Below are 9320 nucleotides of genomic sequence, written 5' to 3' on the forward strand. Positions count from 1 at the left end.
ATTGATTAGTAATGATGTCTGAATCAGTATGTCAAAAATTTTAAGGCTCTATCTTAAAGTAGTAGTGTCTGCCAATGGATATGGGAAAGGGGGTGGTAGCATACTTGCCCTCTTTGGTTTAACGCTGTATTTCCAGAATCAGCATAACAAAATCACACATGTAACAATTAGATACAAAATTCTGACATCAGCTACCACATTTCAAGTCTTTAAACTCAGAGCATTTTGGTAACTGTACCCCTATGGCATTTATCATATTATAGCTCTTAGAGTAGCTATTTGTGTATCCACTTTATCCTTCTTAAGTTTTGACAAGCTCCTTGAAGACAAGAACTATGTTTTACTTCTGTTTCCCTTCCGCTGCTTGGGATGACACAAAAATGGCAATAGAAACTAAATTAAGGGACACCTGGGTGGCTCAGTCGGTTAAGCATCCAACTTGGCTCAGGTCATGATCGCACGGTTCATGGGTTCGGGTCCTGTGTCAGGCTCTGTGCTGACAGCTCAGAGCCTGGGACCTGCTTCAGATTCTGTGTTTCCCTCTCTCTCTGCCCCTTCCCCACTCTCTCTCTCTCAAAAATAAATAAACATTTTTTAAAAATTTTTAAAAAGAAACTAAATTTATTGGGTGCCAGGCACTGTTATAAAGCATCTTAATTAACAAAATGATCTCATTTAACTGTCACAACTACCTAGTACAATGGGCGCTTATCCTTACCCCAGTATTACAGATGAGTAAAATAAGACTCAGGGAGGTTAAATGACTTGTCCAGGTCAATTAACTAAAAGGTGAAACGTGGACTAGAACCTAGGCCTGACATCAATATCCATGATCTTTATGCTGTACTCAAAATTTGCAGAACCACGAGACTTCATGGACTGGGAATGAGGGCTCTAGAATCTCTGTCACCATGTGTGGGCTGAGGCAGCCCAGAAATGCATGTGTAGTGCCAGCAGTTCATGCCTGTGAAAGCGAAGCCACAACTGCATGGGAACTGTGGTGGCTGGAAGCCTGTGGATGGGCGGAGGACTGCAATGCAGTTTGGCATGAAGAGCAGACAGGCAAGGTGTGAGGTGACTGTGGGTCTGCTGAGGAGTCAGCGGGCACTGGGCTCGCTGAGTCAGAAGTGGATTCTGCCCTGTGCCATAGAATCATCATACTTTAATGGTGCAGATGACCGGTGCAAGAGTTGAAAGTGACTTGCACAAGGTCACCCAGTGTAATATTCAGGCTCATGAGTACCTAAGTGAAATGTCAGAATCACATTTGTGATTTTATATGACATTGAGGAAAATGATAACAGTGAAATTTCTTCAAAGGTACTTCATAATGGATACCAGAGAAGAATTTTTTTTTAAGTTTTTACTTAAATTCCAGTTAGTTGGGGCTCCTTAGTGGCACAGTTGGTTAAGCATACAACTCTTGATCGGCTTAGGTCATGATCTCACGGTTTGTGAGTACCAGCCCTGCATCAGTCTCTGCACTAATGGTGCAGAGGCTGCTTGGAATTCTGTCTCTCTTTCTCCCTGCCCCTCCCCTGCCTGTGCTCTCTAAATAAATAAATAAATAAATAAATAAATAAATAAATAAACATTAAAAATTCCAGTTAGTGTAGAGTGTAATACATTCATGTGTCCAATATAGCGATTGAAAACTTCACCCAGTACCCAGTGTTCATCACAAGTGTACTCCCTAATCCCCATCACCTATTTAACACATACCTCACCCACCTCCCTTCTGGTAACCATAAGTTTGTTCACTATAATTAAGAGTCTATCTCTTGGTTTGCCTCTCTCTGTTTTTTTCCCTTTGCTCATTTTGTTTCTTAAATCCCACATGTGAGTGAAATCATATGGTATTTGTCTTCCTCTAACTTATTTCACTTACCATAGAACATGCAGGGTACATGTATCCCTTTGAATTAGTATTTTTTTATTCTTTGAATAAATACCTACTAGTACAATTGCTGGATATTAGGAAAGTTCTATTTTTAATTTTCTGAGGAATCTCCATACTGTTTTCTACAGTGGGGGCACCAGTTTGCATTCCCACCAACACTGAAAGAGGGTTTCCTTTCTCTACATCATCGCCAACACCTGTAGTTTCTTGTGCTGTTGGTGTTGAGCAAGTCTGACAGGTGTGAGGGGATACCTCATTGTAGTTTTGATTTGTATTTCCCTGATCAGTGATTTTCAGCATCTTTTCGTGTGTCTGTTGGCCATCTATATGTCTTTGGAAAAATGTCTTTTCATGTATTTTGCCGATTTTTAAATTGTATTATTTGTTTTTTTTTGGGGTGTTGAGTTTTATGAGTTCTTTATATATATTAGATACTAGTCCCTTACTGGATATGTCATTTGCAAATATCTTCTGCAATTCTGTAGATTGCCTTTTAGTTTTTTGGTTATTTCCTTTGCTGTGCAGAAGTTTTTATTTTGGTGAAGTCCCAATAGTTTATTTTTGCTTTTGTTTCCCTTGCCTCAGGAGATATATCTAGCAAGAAGTTGCTATGGCTGATGTCAAAGAGGTCATTACCTATGTTCTCTAAAATTTTTATGGCTTCAGGTCTCACATTTAGGTCTTAATATATTTTGAGTTATTTTGGGGTATGGTGTAAGGAAGTGATCCAGTTTAATTCTTCTGCATGTTGCTGTCCAGTTTTCCCAACACCATTTGTTGAAGAGATTGTCCTGTTCCCTTTAGATATTATTTCCTGCTTTGTCAAAGATTAATTGACTGTATAGTCGTGGGTTTATTTCTCGGTTTTCTGTTCTGTTCTATTGAACAATGTATCTGTTTTTGTGCCAGCAGCATAATGTTTGGATCACTACAGCTTTGTAATATAACTTGAAGTCTGGAATTGCGATGGCTCCAGCATTGCTTTTCTTTTTCAAGGTTGCTTTGGTTATTTGGGGTCTTTAGTGGTTCCACACAAATTTTAGGATCATTTATTATAGGGATTGCATTCAATGTGTAGATTGCTTTGAATAGTATAGGCATTTTAGCAATATTTATTCTTCCAATCCATAAGCATGGAATGTGTTTCCATTTCTTTGTGTCCTCTTCAATTTCTTTCATTAGTGTTTTATAGTTTTCAGAATACAGATCTTTCACGTGTTTGGTTAGGTTTATTCCTAGGTGTCTTACGGTTTTTGGTGCAATTGTAAATGGTGTTGATTTTTTAATTTCTCTTTCTCCTGCTTCATTATTTGTGCATAAGAATGCAACAGATTTATGTACATTGACCTTGTGTCCTGTGACTTTACAGAACTCATGTATTAGTTCTAGCAGTTTTTGGGTGGAGTCTTTTGGATTTTTCACATAGAGTATCATATCATCTTTGAAGAGTGAAAGTTTGATTTCCTCTTTGCCAATTTGGATGCCATTTTTTTCTTTGGCTTTGCATGATTGCTCTGGCTAGGACTTCAAGTATAATATTAAATAACAGTGGTGAGAGTGGACATCCTTGTCACGTTCCTGACCATAGAGTAAAATCTCTGTTTTTCCCCATTGAGAATGGTATTAGCTGTGATTCTTTTCATGTATAACTTTTATTATGTTGAGGTATATTCCCTCTAACCACACTTTGTTGAGTGTTTTTAGCATGAATGGATATTGAACTTTGCCAAATGCTTTTTCTGCATCTATTGAAAGGATCATATAGTTCTTATCTTTTCTTTTACTAATGTGGTATATCACATTGATTGATTTGAGAATATTGAACCAGACTTGCAACCCAGGAATAAATCCCACTTGCCTGTGGTGAATGATTCTTTTAACGTGCTGTTGGATTCTGTTATTTATTTATTTACTTATTTATTTACTTACTTATTTATTTAAATTTATATCCAAGTTAGTTAGCATATAGTGCAACGATGATTTCAGGAGTAGATTCCTTAATGTCCCTTACCCGTTTACCCCATCCTCCTCCCACAACCCCTCCAGTAACCCTCTGTTTGTTCTCCATATTTAAGCATCTCTTATGTTTTGTCCCCCTCCCTGTTTTTATTGGGAATGTTTGTACCCTTGTTCATTGGGAATATTGACCTATATTTATGTTTTTTAGTGGAGTCTTTATCTGGGTTTGGTATCAGGGTAATGCTAGCCTCATAGAATGAATGTGGAAGTTTTTCTTCCGTTTCTATTTTTTGGAATAGTTTCAGAAAAATAGGTATTAACTGTTCTTTAAAAGTGTGGTAGAATTCACCTGTGAAGTTATCTGGCCCCAAGCTTTTGTTTGTTGGGAGTTTTCTGATTACTGATTCAATTTCTTTGCTGGTTATCAGTGTGTTCAAGTTTTCTATTTCTTCCCATTTAAGTTTTGGTAGTTTATATGGTTCTATGAATGTATCCATTTCTTCTAGGTTGTCTAATTTGTTGACATATAGTTTTTCATTATATTTTCTTATAAATGTTTATATTTCTGAGGTGTTGGTTGTTATTTCTCCTCTCTCATTTGTCATTTTCTTTATTTGGATCCTTTCTCTTTTCTTTTTGATAAGTCTGGCCAGAGGTTTATCAATGTTATTAAGTTTTTTCGAAGAACCAGGCCCTGGTTTCCTTGATCTGTTCTATTGTTTTTTTTTTGTTTGTTTGTTTTTTGTTTTTTGTTTTTTGTTTTTACTTTCTATATCATTTATTTCTGCTCTGATCCTTATTATTTCCTTCCTTCCACTGGCTTTAGGCTTTGTTTGTTGTTCTTTTTCTAGCTTCTTTAGGTGGAAGGTTAGGCTGTTTATTTCAGATTTTACTTACTTCTTTATATAGGCCTGTATTGCTATATACTTCCCTCCTAGGACCACTTTTGCTGCATCCCAAAGGTTTTGGACCACTGTGTTTTCATTTTCATTTGTTTCTATGTATTTTTGATTCCTTCATTGTTTTAGCATGTTGTTTAATCTCCATATATTTGTGATCTTTCCAAAATTTTTCTTGTGGTTGACTTCTAGTTTCATAGTGTTGTCATCAGAAAAGGTGAATGGTGTGGTGTCAATCTTTTTGTATTTGTTGAGACCTGTTTTGTGACCTACTATGTGATCTGTTCTGGATAATGTGCCATGTGAACTTGAAAAGAATGTATATTCTGTTGTTTCAGGATGCAATGTTCTAAATATATCTGTTAAGTCCATCTGGTCCAGTGTGTCATTCAAAGCCATTGTTTCTTTGTTGATGTTGTGTTTAGATGATCTGTCCATTGATGTAAATGGAGTGTTAAAGTCCTCTACTATTATTGCACTATTATCAATTAAATCCTTTATATTTGTTATTAATTGTTTAATATATTTGAGTGCTCTCATGTTGGGTACATAAATATTTATAATTATTATATTTTCTTGTTGGGCTGTCTCCTTTATGATTATAGAGTGCTCTTCTTTGTCTCTTATTACAGCTTTGTTTTAAAGTCTACTTTGTCTGAAAAATGTTTTGCTACTCTGGCTTTCTTTTGACATGCATTTACTTGATAAATGTTTCTTCACCCCCTCATTTTCAATCTGCATGTGTCTTTATGTCTAAAATGAGTCTCTTGTAGGTAGCATATAGATGGGTCTTTTTTTATCCATTCTGACACCCTATGTCTTTTGATTGGAGCATTTAGTTCATTTACATTCAAAGTAATATCGATAGATACGTATTTAGAGCCATTTTATTACTTGTTTTATCATTGTTTATGGAGATTTCCCTGATCCTTTTTTGTCTTTGTCACTTTTGGTATTTCCTTTCTATTCAAAGAGTCCCTTTTAATATTTCTTGCATGGCTGGTTTAGTGGTCATGAACTTAGTTTTTGATTGTCTGGGAAACTCTTTATCTCCCCTTCTATTCTAAATGATAGCCTTGTTGGAAGGAGTATACTTGGCTGTAGATTTTTCCCATTCACCACATTGACTATATCATGTCACTCTCTTCTGGTTTGTCAAATTTCTGTTGAGAAATTTCCAGCTAGACTTATGGGTCTTCCCTTGTAAGTTAAGGACTTCCTTTGTCTTCCTGCTTTTAACGTTTTTTCTTTATCACTATATTTTGCAAATTTAATTACAGTATATGTTAGTTTTGGCCTTCTTTTGCTGATTTTGGTGGGGGTTCTCTGTGCCTCCTGGATCTATATATCTGTGCCCTTCCCCAGATTAGGGAAATTTGCAGCTATTATTTCTTCAAATAAATTTTCTGGCCCCTTTTCTCTTCTTCTTCTGGGACTTCTATAATACGAATATTATTATGTTTGATGGAGTCACTGAATTCCCTAAGTCTAGTCTTGTGGTGCATAATTCTTTCTATCTTTGTTCTGCTATGTTATTTTCCATTATTTTTTCTTCTGTGTCAATAATTCATTCCTCTGTTTTTTCCAGCCTGCTGTTCATTGCGTCAGACCTGTTTCCAGTCTCACTTATTGCATTCTTTATGTAATATTGCACTTCATTCCGATTGATTCTTTTTTAACTCTTTTATCTTTGTGGTAAGGGACTCCCTGATGTCTTCCATTTTTCTCTTGAGTGAATATCCTTATGATTTTTGCTTTAAATTCTCCATCAGGCATGTTACTTATATCTGTTTCACTTAGATCTCTGACAATGGACTTATCTTAGTCTTTCATTTGGGATAAATTCCTCCATCTTCACATTTTGTCTAAGTCTCTGTCTTCTTTTCTGTGTTAGAAAAGCCAGTCTTGTCTACAGCTCCTGAAAGTAATGGTCTTTGAAGAAGAGGTCATGTAATGCTTAGGGCTTACCACTTCAGGGAATGCCTCTGGTGTATGCTGTGTGCACTCTGCTGTTGTGTTGTGGTTGCTCTGTCCTTCAGACCAATCATCTGCAGAGGCTCTCCTTGTCTGCTGCAGGCAGCATTTGGTCCCTGGCCTGAATGTGGCAAGTTTTAATAGGTGTTCTCTGGTCTGCTTGTGAAAAGAGATTTGGCACCATCTCCACCAGAACTGAAGCCCTGCAGAACTCTGGTTGAGGTATTTGGTGTGGGTAGTGGTTTGTGCTGGTCTTCTGGGGGAGGGACCTGCCATGTTGAGCCTGAGACAAGCATGACTTAAAGGGCAGTCCTACTAGAATGCAGGGTGATGAGGCTTAGTTTAAGCCAGTTAGGCATCGGGTATTGATGCTGTGCTACTTTCCCACAGATGGCTCTCTGTTGATGTTGAGGGACAGGATAGGAAAATGGGTCAGCTAGCTCCTTTTTTCCTGGAGAAGCATTTCCATGAATGCTGCCTCTCAGGGACACTCTATGAGAAGAACAGTCTCCCCACTATGTTTCCCAAGCATTATTCAGATTGCTGTTTCCATGCTGTCTGACCCTGTGTTGTTTGCCTGCCTTCTTTCCAGGAACATCACCATGCCCTCTGGCTTCTATCCTCCCCAAACCTGCTGACCTTTAAGACTCCAGGCTTTATGCCCTGCTGGTTGCAAGAACTCATGAAATTTAGCCCTTCTCATTTTCCAAGCCAATGGCTTTGGGGAAACATTCCTTTTATGTGCTTCCCCATGTGCTCCTCTCTTTCTCTCTTGCCCTTCTCCATAACTTAGTCTTCCTCCTCTCTGCAGCTCCCACAATCCATTTCTCCCCTAAATCAGGTCTCCATACTTCTTACTTTCTTTTATGTGGCCCCTTCTCTTCCTTTATTTGTAGAGTTTTTTAATGTAGGTTTTCTGGTTTATTTCTTGGGTATTTAGTAGGAGAAACTGATAGTTATCTAGTTGTGCTCATGGACAAGGTGACCTCCTACTCCATCACCATCTTCCTCTGTCCAGAGAAGATTGTTTTGTATGGATAATACACACAACCTATATTCTGGATCATCATGCATTGGAACCATTAATATTTTGTACATTTCAAATGTTAGCAATGCAACTAAGCTAAGATCAAAGGCCGAAGTTCTGTTTTGTTGTAAATACATGGATGAGGAAATATTTCCTTACAAGCTAACAATCAGCAGGATCTAGTAGAAGGGGTAAATGTGTTAAACTAAGCTATAAAAATTAAATTTCAAAGGCAGTCAGATTCACAGCTTCATTCTGATAACCTAAGTTGCCAGGGTGAATGTGGGAAGAAGTAAGTGTCTTAGAAAACTGATGTTAGTGATGTACCCATCGTTACTCCAACTCAGTAAGAAGTAAGTAAATGTGAAAGTATGACAAATAATTTGAAGTGGTCATGAAGCTTTCTTTGCTTTACTCTGAAACCACCTTCAGATAGTGCAGTTATCAAAGCTGAATATTGTGCTAATCATGGAGTAGTGATGAAACAACTGGAAGAGAAGATTTTTTTTCTATTGGATAAAAACACAATAGGCTATTTCAAATCTTGACTGGAGAAGGAAATTTTCCTGACAATACCACTTAAAGAGGATCATGAAGTACAAGAATGTAAGAAAAGCAATGTAATGATAAGGGGCAATTTCTTTGAAATTGTAATATCATCTTGAACTTTCTATGTGCAGGCTAAGAGCCCTGAAGAGATGCATAGTTGTATTAAAAAAAATCTCTGTTGCCACTGTAGCACTGTAAGGACCTTGCCAATCAGCATCTTCTATGCAGAAGACTGGAACACTGTTGAATCCTTGCATACAAGGTTATACATGAAGAACCAGTGAAGGAAGCATGTATGTGGGTTGTCATGCAAATGTGCTTTTTTACTAGAGATCTGGGACTTAGTACTTACAACTGATCATAGAAAGTTGAATTAACCAAACTGCCTTTTAACAGTTATGGTAACTGACTTTGTTAACACTAATGCAAACTATTTCGCTACAGTAATCAGGTTGTATATGTATATTTTTAAAAAATATATAAATTATGAATAAATGCAACTTTCTTAATTGGAAAAATCACATTAGGCTGTTTTCTAAAGATTAATTTACTGAATTAGCCTTAGAGTTTCAACTTCTATGTTTTATGTATTTTCAAATTTTTAATACCATACCACTTGTAATGTACATTTGTTCTAATAGTATGTGCAAACTCATGCATGCATAAGCATTGGATAAACTTTACATTACTATAGTTTGCATGGAAGTTTAGAAATATTTTTAATGTTTTAATTTTAGTTTTGAGAGAGAGAGACAGAGACAAAGACAGAGCATGAGCAGGGGAGGGCCAGCGAGAAAGGGAGACACAAAATCCAAAGCAGGCTCCAAGCTCTGAGCTGTCAGCACCAGAGCCCCACACAGGACTTGCTTGAATTCACAAACCATGCGACCATGACTTGAGCCAAAGTCGGACGCTTAACCAGCTGAGCCACCCAGGCGCCCGGTTTGCATGGAGTTTTAAATCTCAGGTGAAATTTAGCCACCTCATAGGAATCTTGTGTTTTGTTAATTTG

At 37.2% G+C, this 9320-nt stretch overlaps 1 pseudogene; it reads left to right on the forward strand.

Annotated features, from left to right (window-relative positions):
* Positions 1–911: 911 nt before the first annotated feature.
* LOC145713792 (pleckstrin homology domain-containing family A member 1-like) lies at positions 912–8581 on the forward strand (annotated as a pseudogene).
* The last annotated feature ends 739 nt before the right edge of the window (positions 8582–9320 follow it).

This window comes from Panthera onca, chromosome X (assembly GCF_046562875.1).
Source record: "Panthera onca isolate mPanOnc1 chromosome X, mPanOnc1 haplotype 2, whole genome shotgun sequence".
Lineage (NCBI taxonomy): Eukaryota > Metazoa > Chordata > Mammalia > Carnivora > Felidae > Panthera > Panthera onca.